The following is a 12,571-nucleotide window of genomic DNA, read 5'->3' as shown; positions in this document are numbered from 1 at the left end:
GAGTTTACTCTGAAAGGGTCACTGCACATTTCTAAGAGTGACTACTTCCTTTTTTATTTTTTTTTTAAATAACTACCTCGTACTTTTTTAGGATACTGAAAAATAAAACTGTGTATTTGACCCAGAAGTGTTGACAGCTAACTTTCTGTCAACACAACTGTTGTACAGTCCAGCTCCCCTTGCAACTGTGTGTGTGTGTGTTGCTGTGGGAGCTCCTTATGTTGAAGGCAGTACAGTGCCCTCTAGGCGGAAACCTACCCCCCCCCCCCCCCCCCCCCCAAAAAAAAAACATTTTCCCCGCGGTGAAGGAGACTCAGCGGCGATGCACACACGAGCAGCAGAGACCCCCGTCCTCATTCCCATAACATGACCTGAAAAGACCCTCGGCTCCTCACACATGTTTCAGACTCGCAGGGGAGAAACCGAGGAATTCATGCAACCAGTGGCTGCACGGCTGACTCCTCACATATGGTGTGTTGATACAAATGTACACACAGACACGCTGTCTGGAAACACAAGCTCCCCTCCTTCAATTTGCCCCGAAGCAAATGGTGTAAATTATATTTTGTGATTTGCATTTTTATTTTTTTGGCATTGGTGTTTTTAAGGGGGGCACAAAGGAAAGTCTCATTTGGACAAACACCAGACAGACAAAAGTGCTTTGGAGCTGGCAGGGGAAGGAATTTATAGAGGGGTGGGGGGTTGTCATGCTGGTTGTACTGGTTGCGGTGGGAGGGAAGGAGCCTAGTGGTGCTAGGGGGAGGGTCAGAGGTCAGCTGCTTGCACTCAACAGCTGTCCTAAAAGCAGCAGAGATAAGGACTGAAAGCATCCTGTGTGTGTCTGTGTGTGTGTGTGTGTGTGTGTGTGAGACTAATACTAAGAGCTGGGTAAATAGATACAGTAAAGCTTGACCGACTGGAATCCTTGGGCTGCACCTTCCGAGTCAAACCGGCCGAACTCTTCAAACTTTGACTCAAGAAAAAAAGGAGTAGATTACCCCACCAGGGGAGGGAGGTCAAGGCTTGACCGGTAGGCCAGGTCATTCATCAACCGCTAATGGCCGGAGCTTTATGCTGTCATGATTAACGACCTTTGTCCGAGAAGGAAGCTTGACCGAAAGACAATGGCCTCACCGAAGACATCCATTCTGCACTGTCAGTCCACTTTTGAAGGACGCTGGCCTAGTGTGTGTGTTTGTGTGTGTAATGAGCACTGTCCTAAAAAGTTTGTGTAGCGGCTCAAGGCGATTTCTTATCTGCGGCTCTGAGAGGGCAAGCAGAGGCGAGGTGCAGGCCAGCAGCTTGTGAGGGGACAGGTGGTGACAAGGGCTTGTTTAGACCTGTTTGTGCTCGTTAGGTATTCAGTCTGACCCCCCCCCCCCCCCCCCAATGCACGCTTCACCACGCACGTCCTTCCACTTTATGTTATTGGACGGTGTTCAGGACCGGACTCTGTTGAATCAATCAGTTCTCAGGGCCGTTAGAGAAAGTAGGATATGAAGGAAACACAGTGTATTATGGGTAATTTCATCATCACAGCATGTAAACATATTCAGCCTTAAATCAAAATGATGAACGTGTAAAAGTGTCAAACACGGCTAGAATTTGTTTTACTTATTTCATATTCTTGAATCCACACCTACCCTGACGGTCTATGTTTTGTATTGCATGGAATTTCAGATTTTTTAAAATGATGCAAATTAACAACTAGACAGAGAATCAGCTGCACTGCCACTTCCTCTATAAGCTGCCCACGTGCACGCCTGTGAACTCAATGATGTACAGAGTGCATGTACAAAGACACTAAGAATAACACAGGCTCATGTGAGGGATTCCAAATAGCCGATCAAATGGAACTGGAAGCATCTCCTCTTCCTCCATTTCACTATCACTTCCTCATTTTGAGGTCTGGGCTCATTCCACCAGATGCTGAATAAGTTCAAATACTGCACGCCTGCGTTACTGTTGCAGGAAGTGGCAACACACATGCACACAAACACACACACACACAAACACTATAACCACCCTTTGTCAAACGTCTGCTCTATGGCGTTCTCAGTCCAGTCTGCTTTATTACTGAAAGTGATGCAAAAAGGAATTGATTACAGAGGAGGATTAACTCGGCGCAGTCCACAGAAAGGCTGCGACAACAAACAGCCCAGCGTGACCGCGTGGATCCAGCCCCCTTATCATTTTAGGAAAATGAAGCCGGACGCATTTTCCTCCCTGTGATCACAGAGCCGGCGTCGCGTTTGGCTGAGCGGGGCTTTTGGCGGCGGGTCCACTTCTCTGATGCGTTTTAATAAACACGACCTTGATTGTTCCCTGGTGTTATTCTGAAGCATGGAAATGAGCCTTTTCGTTTTCAATAGTCTCTGTTGGAGCCATTCCTGTTGGCAGCGTCCCGGCTCCTCCAAACAAAGTCGGCACTGTGACTGGCACTGGCCACGTCAGACAAAACATGCCATTTTTAATTAGCTTTGTAGCAAAACAGAGGGACGGTGGGAGAGGAGTGGGATAAGAGGACACGTCTGACCACCTTAATTGGTTTATTCACAATAACGATGGCGCTAATGTATGTCAGCATGAAACAAAAAAACACGGCCGTCCATGATCGGTTAGTTCTTTCCCTTTTTCTGCTTTAGCTCTCTGCTCTGGAAGCTGGAAAACATTAATTTCACAACATGGCATGAGACCTGCATGTGATTTATAAAGAGTCTCTGCTACACAAATGGTCTGGTCGCACATTTTATCATTCTGCAATAAAACAATCTGGCTTAGTTGTATTTCCTTATAAGGATCAAAATCATTTTTGAGTGGTACTGAAGCCAGGATGCTGCTACGGTCGGTGCTCGGACAGTGAGCCGGGGATCGAACCTGCAGCCACTGCAAAGGACTCGAACCATTTTAACATACAAAGTATACACATTTGTCGACTGTGTCATTGCACAATCTTTGTTGGTTACATATATTTTGCCTCTTAGTTATAGGGAGACAGAAAATATCAAAGTATAACTGTATTTATTATTATTTACTAATTTATATATTAAATTAATCTGAAACAAATCTTCATCTTAAATGTGACTGATTTGTAAACCAATAAATGATGCTTGATTACCAAATTATATTTTAGATAAATGCATGTAAATTAACATACAAGCAATTATGGAAAACAATATGATATCACTATGTCAACCCCTCTCATATCATTCATTCCTACTCGGATCTGTATATAACCTTCAAAGTGCTGAGGTAAATAACAGAGGGATCCAGTCTGGAAGTGCAGACGGTCTCCAGGAGGCTGTACAGTGTTCGCTGCCTCAAGCTACTCGCTGGAATCACTTGTAGGCGGACAGAGGATTCTGTTCCTACACCTTCAAGATGAATATCAAGACAGGTGCCGGCAACAGAACTGTATATTTCCCCTTCTCCCTAACCCTAACCCTCCCTCGCTCATCATTCCTCTGTCACCTCGCTGAAAGGTTGGTGTCTTTCTCTCCCAGGGTGTTTGCTCAGATGTGGGCAGCCGGGACACTGTGGCATGCCTGGGGCTTACCGATGAGATTAGACGGTGACAGTGACACGGCGGCGCGGCGAAATGATTTCCAAAACCGCAGGCGGGGGCTGGAGAGAGAGGGATGTTCTCGGCCGACATGAGTCACAGAGGCCCCGCTTCTCTCCTGTGAGCTGCTGCTGCTGCTCTGCTCTCATGTTTGTTTGGTGAAATCAGCGGCTCGGCTGTTTTAAACAGAGACGGGGGGGGGATGCAGAGAGAGAATATGCAGCAATGCATAAGTGATAATGATGGGAAATGGAGGAGAAGCTCCATCCTCGCTTTAAAAAAGACATTATCCGGGCATGTGCATGTTGGAGCTGCGCTGTCAAAGTTCGTTTTCCCTTCCAGCGAATCCTTCCAGATCGGACCAGGAAATTACTTTACGTTTAAAACATGGAGCAGGAAAGGAATGTTTGAAGCACAGGAACTTATGAATATGTCATTTGTTTGGGACTTAATGAAAGGTCGGCTGGGTTTTGAGCCTCTGTAGCAATGAAAGTGTCCAATCGGGTTTATTAGCCTCATTACATTATTCTTTAATAAGGAAAAGAAGCATTTCTATCGTGTTTTATTGAAAATAAGTCTATTTTGTTGCATAAAATGGGTTAAGAAATGTAAATATGGCTTTTTGTGTTGACTATTAGACGATTTCGATACCCAACACTAAAAAAAAGATGTGGGCACTCGTCATGAGATCTGCTCGATGCTTCATTGCCACATTTTGAAGGTTACAGTTTATTTCACAATACGAGCGCAGCAGCCGCAGAAGAATTGATTAGACGAGTTAATAAACAGACTCCTGATCGTGGACGGATGCACCTGATGAAACAGATAAATTCTACAGTGAGTATTTTAGGACATGGAGACTAATCTGCTGTACTGTAAAACCTGCCTAAAAAATATGAATTAAAGCAGAATGCAAATGAGAAGCGGCAGAAAGGTCAGAGTGAATCACAGTGAAGTCAGTGCTGGTGTTGTGGCTGCTGGTCTGTGTGCAGCAGACCGACAGTTGTTGTTGCTGCTGATCAGCGAACTGAGGTTATTTCATTAACTTATTACAGTCGATGATATAAACTATCATAAACTTCCACTTTTTTTTTTACATATTTAACCACAGACACCGGCCGTAATGATAAATCAGCATCAGAGGAAAATATACCATTTCCACTTTCATAGTAACAAGAGAGGAAGTCTGAAAAATAAATTCAAATGTTGCAACCTCATATTAGACGTGGACAAATGCCTTCATGATTTATGAAATCCATATCTATTCAACGAGTGAAACATTGAGGATATTCTGAAGGTTGTAAAGGTCACCTAAACAAACTGACAGGGGCATATCAAGGGGTGGGTCCAGGGGGGCACTGGCCCCAACTATAATCTGATTCTCTTTTTTGGCAATAAAGTAGTCACTTAGAAAAGAATAATCGTGGCCCCTTCATGGCCCCAGACTTACACAAATCCTAGATAACAAATATTTTCTCGCTGTTACACAACATCAGTAAAAAGGCTAATTTCTAGGTCATCTGCCCAAAGATAGATGAGAGAAAGCTCGAGTGCAATGACTTGTGGGTGGTGTAACAAAATGGATTGATATTGATTTTAGGGCCAAATTAAAAAGATTCTGATGAAATGCATTAGGTGCTGAAACATCGTCCCCAGCGTGGGACAGATGGACGGACTGAGGACACGTGAGGAACATGGACGTCGGCAAACTGGGTCTGAAAAGAGTTGGTTTGGTTGTGAAAACACTGTGTGTGTGTCTCTGTGTGTGTGAGATGTTTATAGCGACGTGTGCACTCCCCTTCAACAAGAATGATTTTCTGCAAGGTCACCAGCTTGTCTCACACACTCGAGAGCTCTATTCACGACAGATTCTGACAATTTAATTTGTATAATAAGCACAAAGGATGTTTTTCTTATCCGGAGCTATGAGAGGAGATCTTGATGTTACTCTCTCTATCTCTCTCTCTCCGTCCTCCATATAACCCGGCTCTTGGATAAACATATAATAAATAAACTCCTCCTCTCCCCACGATCCTCATAAGTTCAGTGCGTCACGTTCAAGGCGACTTTCAGAATCTTCAGTCACAATGTGCTCGTTACAAAGACGCAGGAGTTAAAGCTTTCACTCACAGACACAAGACAAGCACCTTGGGTTGACGACTGACGGGGAGAGGTCGCGCAACTACAATTATTTATCTTACACACGCAAGGAGAGGAGTGGCACCATTAAGACGAGAAAATGTAGTATTAAATTCGTTTTATTAAAAACACTCGAAAGACATTAAATCAGAAGTTAATCACATGGTGTGGACGTCGTCACGAAACTCTGGAAATATCTCTGTCACTCTGGAATCACACGAAAAACAGAAGTTTGTAAAATCTGAACCTGATTAGAGCTGCTTATATTAAACTCCAGATTGTTTATACATCCAAACATCTGCTGAAATATCTGAAAATAGAATTTGGTAATTTGAGAATTTCAGTCTTTAATTAGCATTATTTGCAATTTTTTAAAGATTTTAGAGATTTTACTTTATTTACGGTAAAGGTTAAAAACTAGAATGACATTAATCACGGCTTGCAGCTCTATTTAAAAACGTTAATCTGCTTTTTCAGTCTTGCACACGCTCCTAAAGTTGAGATCCAGAAGAATTCAGATATTTTTCATGGGTTAAACTCCAAAACCGATTCATACTACATTTCCCATGATGCATCTAATAAAATAAAGATATTGTTTAAATGCACATGCTTCAAAAATGCTTGCTTGTAGTAACCAGGACACGTTTCCCCATCCTTGCAAGCTTCTCTCTTTTTCAAGAGGATCAACCTGCTCAGTCCTTCTACTCACATCTGTATATGAACACATCCACAGGTCGACACTTGGGATTATTACACACGCACACACACACAGACACACACTGGAGAAACAAAAGATGTCCACCTCAGCAGTTTGTGGAGATTTGAAGTCACGGGATTACAGCTGGCACATTATGTCCAGGATGTTTACCATACAATAACAGTGCACGGCTCCGGCACTGTATTGTTGCTGCGAGGGGGATAAAGTTCAGTCTTTCTTATTGCGGCTGTAATTCTTGATAACCATGCACACATCTGTCAGCGGCTGCATTTCCATGGAGGATTATCTGACCGGCCGGCGGTGCTGCTGCCGTGGTGGAGTTTATTCAAGAAGGAGGGAGAAGAAATGTGTCCGATGATGGATTATTTGGCAGCGTGCAAATGTGGTAACTGAAGGCGGGAGACGCCAAAGTACACAGAGAGCAAGTAGAGGGGGGGGGGGGGGGGGGTGGTAGAGCAAAAGACATGGGGAGAGTTTCAGGGATGAACAAGATGTGGCCGGACTCCTCTTCTTTGTAAATTGGGCTATTAATCACTAGAGTAGATGAATACCTCAAGGATGAGGAGTCCTGGGTATGAAACTACATTTTCTTTGCATGTGTAATACAGAAGTTTGAGAGTATTTAGCCTCCAAAAAAACCAATGGATGCATTTGCTAAGTCAAATCGTTCAAGATGAAGTATTAGCTTCTTATAAATACAGGGACATAACTTGAATACCTGTAAAAAAGAAGAAGAGGAGCTTTTAAAAGCCGTTAAGCCTCAGAGGATTCCATCACTCTTAGTTTCGCTGGTGAGTTTTATTTCACATTACGGCCCGAGCCTTAGATCACAGCTAATCTGAAATTATGGATATGAACTACAAATGTCCTTCAGTCTGAGGTGGAATAATCTGGAGGCATCGCGCCTTCGAGAATCGCCTGGACTCCGGACGACACTTTCTAGATCTGGCTATTAAACGAAATTACACATGAAATATGTAAAAGTAAGTATATTCTAAATGGTATTTAAATAATGGATGAATGCATCATAATATAGTGAGATATCTTAAATATTTTAACTGCATGGTTTGAGGTATTAAAGCAAATACATTAACAGGGTATCCACCTACCATTTAGAAATAGACCCTGAAAATAATCCATTTAAAAAATGAGTTTCATTTGTTTACAATAATTCTACCGGTGGCTTAATAACATATTTCTGAATTTCTGTTTTTGTTTTACGCCACATTACAGTGTGAAATCAAATACATATTTTTACTCTGCTTAAAAATAATAAAGCCCAAAGTGGAGGATGACGATTCTTTCAAGAGTAAAACTGTTGTGTACGGAACAAGTGATGGTGTTGGTGTGAAATGTGCACATGCAGCAAACAGGACGGAGAGAATGAGTCCTCCAGCACAAAAGAGCCGACGACTCCACAAAGTGCAAACGGGTAAATAAAAGTAAAGTGAAGCAGCATGTTCCACGTACTGTAAATGACTTACTCTCAGTGATTAATAAGGAAAAGGCCAGTAAACGTGGTATTTTTGGACAAAGTTCCCTCCGACAATTAAAAATAAAACATTACAACTCTTTTTCCAGGGTTTTGTGCACAAAGAAACTTTTTTTAAAGATACACGACACAAACAAGAAACTGCTCCTGTGGTCGGCTTTCAGCTCAGCACCGAGGGGGAACTGAATGTTTTCAAATTGGATTGAAAAAGGAAGGAATCATTTGGGAATTTGGGGAATTATTTCACACAGAAACCAGTATTTGTTTAAGGATTTTTCCAAAGACCATCATCCGTCATCTGTGTCTGTGTTATGGGACCAAAGGTCTACACGGCTCCACCGCTAAGTCCAGGGTAAATGGTCGAGAGACGAGTCAACAAGGCTCCTGGAATCACCTCCGTTAGACGTATTGATAAAGTCACTGTGGGAGGAGATCTGTAACGTGAGCAGCTTGGATTCCAGAGGGACTAAAGTGTTATTAGAGCTTATTAGGACCAGATAAGACAAGAAGTGTGAGGAGGAGATGATGAAGAGTCCTGTCTGAACTTATAAAACTTTAAAAAACCAGCAGGGACCAGGGTCAGAATCTGTTAAATTAGGTTATTCTGCCAAAAATGTTATCACACTTTCTCTGAGACATTCTCATGAGGCCCCTGAATCTCAATGTGTGGGTCAAATTAAGTGCAGATGCTTCTAAAAGAGTTATTTACATAAAATATACACAAATTAAACCTTCAAAATTTAAATTACACTATAAAAATATAAGTTGTTAAAAAAATGGCATAAATCAACCATTATGCTAGTTTTTCTCTCTTCCACTTAGTTTTCTATATCAATAAAAGGAATTAATTTGATGCACCGAGAGGAAAACGTTGATGTTCTCAGCTAAATCCAAAATTCTGTCTCTTACTTGAAAAAACAGATCAGGTTGTGATGTTTTTATTATTTTTTTTGCTTCATCATCAACTCAATAACATCGTTTCAGCTCCACCACAGCTTGTGCTGCAGAAACTCAGGGAAAATCAATTTGCTGAAAAATGGAAATGAAGGAAAGTGGGATGACAGGATGCTCGTCTGTCTGAGTCCATATGTTTTATTCTGCGCATGCAAACAAACTTGTGGTGAATTAACACACAGATGTGGAGTTGTGTGTTGTTGATCTGAACTGAAGAAGTTGAGGATCTACCCGAGCATCTTCCCTCCTCCTCTGCTTCTCCGGTGGAATCAGAGGAGATCACAATGTACAGCAGCTCGTCACAGTGTGATCACAGTGTTCAGACCCAGCCACAGTCTGAAGTGACGTTTTGGGAGACGCAGCGCAGAGAGCGGTCCAACACCTTCCACACAACGCTTCCTCCTGCTCAATAAAATCATAAAACGCCTGTGAAGCCGCCTTCCTCCCTCTCGCCGCCGCCTCTTTGAACTGGGATGACGCCGAGTGCCGCGGAGGAGCCGGCAGACGTGACAGTGTGAACAGCAACAGTCTGGTGCTAGACACCACTTTACACCCGCACTGCAATCCACAGTTCAAAGCGCACGCCTGCAAGGAAATATTGCAGAACGATGGGAAGGATTACCGATAGGTGTGCCGAATGCAGAGAGGAGCGATTTGGGCGTTTATTTTGCGCGCCTGACGAGGTTAGCGACAAAATGGCGGCGGATGGCATGTGTGGGAAGGTCTGGCCGAGGCGCGAGCTGCACACTGGTTACTTGTCAGTCCCCCTCGCCGGAATAAAAGCGAAACCAAGCCCATCGCTGAATGGCGAGACAGAAATCGAGAGCGCGGCCGCGGGAGAGGGAGGGCGATGTTTTCAAAACAAGCTTTGAATGGACGCACATTTACAGTAACACAAAGAAATAAATGAAGCCCTTTGAGGGGAAGAGCTGTGTTTTACCAAAGGACCGGGCAGAGGAACCAGCAATTTTGCGATTCTTCTTTTGAAGGTTTTCTTGTGCTCGGGGTGGAGTGTTGGGGGGTTTGTGGCGCGCTGGCAGCTGAGGCAATCTGGGTCTCAAGCACATCTAAGGTTGGGCAATTAGTTCCAGTGCCACTATTAATGTGCTGAAGGGGCGCGCTCCGCGGGGGGTTGAGGGCTCGGCTCAAAGGGCTTCGGTCCTCGCTGGGAGGAGGGGGTTGGATATGGCCAGGAGAGGTGGGGGTCAGGACCTCGGGGCCATGTGAAAGCTATACCATGTCCACTGACCTCGCGGGGCTTGTATAGGGCCGCGGCCACAGTGCTGCCGCCGGCCATCGCACAAACACACAGAGACTGACCGTTACAGTTTCTACTGTTTCACCACAAAGACCACGTCTCCAGGGAAAAGCCCGGACCAAACCTCCGTGAGACAACAAGTAGTAAAAGGCCTCGTTAGGAGCAGATGATGAGGATTCCACTTTATCACACATGGATAATTAAAACATGGGTAGACCTCTTTTTATTAATTCATTTGATCGGTATCAGTTATTTGAGTTTTTAAATAAATGAGGAAAATGTGAATTCCGGGACTTTTCCCACAATTAATCTTATTATTCACGTGTTTGAAACTCTGACGATTTTTGTAGTTTAAATAAAATAAAACACAAAACTACATTTGTACGACACAAATCTTCAAATATTGAACAAGGACGAATCCACCACTCAGACAATTAACTATAAATTGCAAATGGAAAGTTTTTCACCTTAATAAATTACTTTACGTTGACAGTAAATCATCAAACATCATATTGATCCACAAACCGATTCCTCGTCTGTGCTGAAAAAAACTACAACAAACCAATTTCTCTCATTTGATTTTAAATGCACAGAACATGTTCCGTTCTGGAAATAAATATTTAAATCGTCATCGAGCTCCACGTCCTCATCAACAAGGACCAGAGGCTGAAGACGGAGACAAACTGCTGCATATTCCCTTTGTACCTCCACACCCACATAGAGTCTACGTCTCTCTCCTGGGCTTTTGATCTCCAGCGTAATATGTCAAGGGTGTTTAGAGGACAGACAGCGAGACGTGGAGGAACCGTGATGCCGGCGAGTCCGTCTCTGTGCCGCAGCCGCCGCTCTCTGATCCCGAACGTTTCTGCTTTTCACGTGTTTTCTTCTCCTGTGTCTGCGTCGAGGTGGAAAATGTAAAATACGCGAGTTTGGCATCTTTGACACGTCGTCACAGTCGCTGCTGCAGACGGATGAATGAGGACGGATCGTGAAAAGCTGCTGCAGAGCGCTGCTCGGATTTTAAATGAGGATTTTCCTGATCGTCTTTTTAACTCTATTTATTTTTTAAATCGTAGAAAATAGGGAGGGGTTGTTTTTAACCAAATGCACTTTCAGGAAATTTGGGAAAAAGGATGATTAAAAATACCAAACTGTTCCTGTAAACTGTACAGGAACTGTTCCTGTAGTCAATATTTCAACATATATGAAGGTGCAACTCTTTGCTAAATGTACTTATGAATTAAAAGTAGACAAAACTACTCGATATAAGTGACACTGTCCACTTCAGATACTGTTCTAATTGCTGATTTCTATACAGTAGAATGTCAAAGTGGAGTAAATGTATAATAGTTTAACACATTACTGGGTAGTTTTGTCAAAAGAGATGAATTTCATAAAGGGAAATATTGAATATGTAAAAAGAGATGTCAAAATAACGTATAAGAGTAAGTGAAAAATAAACAGTTCATTAAAATACTGCATGTGTATATATACACTCTGTGATTTTCATCTAAATAAAGAAAAGTCAATTATTTCCTGCTCCGTCAACATGTTTTTTTAAAGAAGCCGTTTGGGAGGACAAACTGTCGCCTCTCTCCGGGACTCCTGATTGGTCGGTGGTCGCGGCTCCGGCCAAATTCAAACCTGCGGCTCGGGGGCGGGTTTGGCCGAAGCCGCTGACCACCAGGGTTTGACAGGAGCCTTTGTGTTCTCCCAGGACAATAGGGGTGAGAGGTTGGGGTGGTGGTGCAGTGGTGGGGGGTCACGGCAATCTCCCACACAGCGCCGCCGCACCCCTTGCTTCATCTGTAAAGTCCTCGCCTGCTGACCTCTAACCCCGGCAGCCTTTGTCCAAGTCGAAATAATAAAATCGGTTCCGGCGAATGGACGCCCGAGAGGCCGCGGTCCTTATTGTACGTCTCCGCTCGGCTCTTTTCTTCCTCCGTCCTCCCATCGCAGAAGGTCCACACTGAGATTACGGGCAGATTACGCCGGAGACCCGCGGACAGATGGCGGCGGTTCCCTTTCTCGTGCAACTTCCCATTTCTTAATTAAAAGGCAACACAACAGGAACTGGGTTGTAATGGATCGTATGGGATTAAGGTTGATAAATGTACTTAACAGTTTGAGAGTGGACCTGCGGGTTGTAGCGTACATCAGCATCGTTTGAGAGCATGGAGTCCTCAGGAGATATTGATTATTAGAGAGTTGGATGTCACGTGAGAAGGAAGACGTCCTCACTAAGTCAATCTGAAGCTTTGAGTTACAGAGCGTTGATTTCAAACCTTTTTTTCCCACTTGTTTTTTGAGCTTCTACAGCAGGTCAAGTTATCCTGAGCGTATTTAGGTCACTGAGCCACTTCAGCACAATTGAAGCTATAGGCTGGTGTTGAGTTTTCACTTTTCTCAGCTACACCCTGACAAGAGGAGCAAACAAAAACAAAGTGT

General features: G+C 43.6%; 1 protein-coding gene across 2 annotated transcripts in view; it reads right to left on the bottom strand.

Annotated features, from left to right (window-relative positions):
- The window catches only part of zbtb16a (zinc finger and BTB domain containing 16a), a 106,712-nt gene that overhangs the window by 77,468 nt on the left and 16,673 nt on the right, over nucleotides 1–12,571 (bottom strand). The gene's annotated exons all lie outside the window — the stretch shown is intronic.

The sequence above is a fragment of the Platichthys flesus genome, chromosome 15 (genome assembly GCF_949316205.1).
Source record: "Platichthys flesus chromosome 15, fPlaFle2.1, whole genome shotgun sequence".
Lineage (NCBI taxonomy): Eukaryota > Metazoa > Chordata > Actinopteri > Pleuronectiformes > Pleuronectidae > Platichthys > Platichthys flesus.
This window is presented reverse-complemented; position numbering and strand designations above follow the sequence as displayed.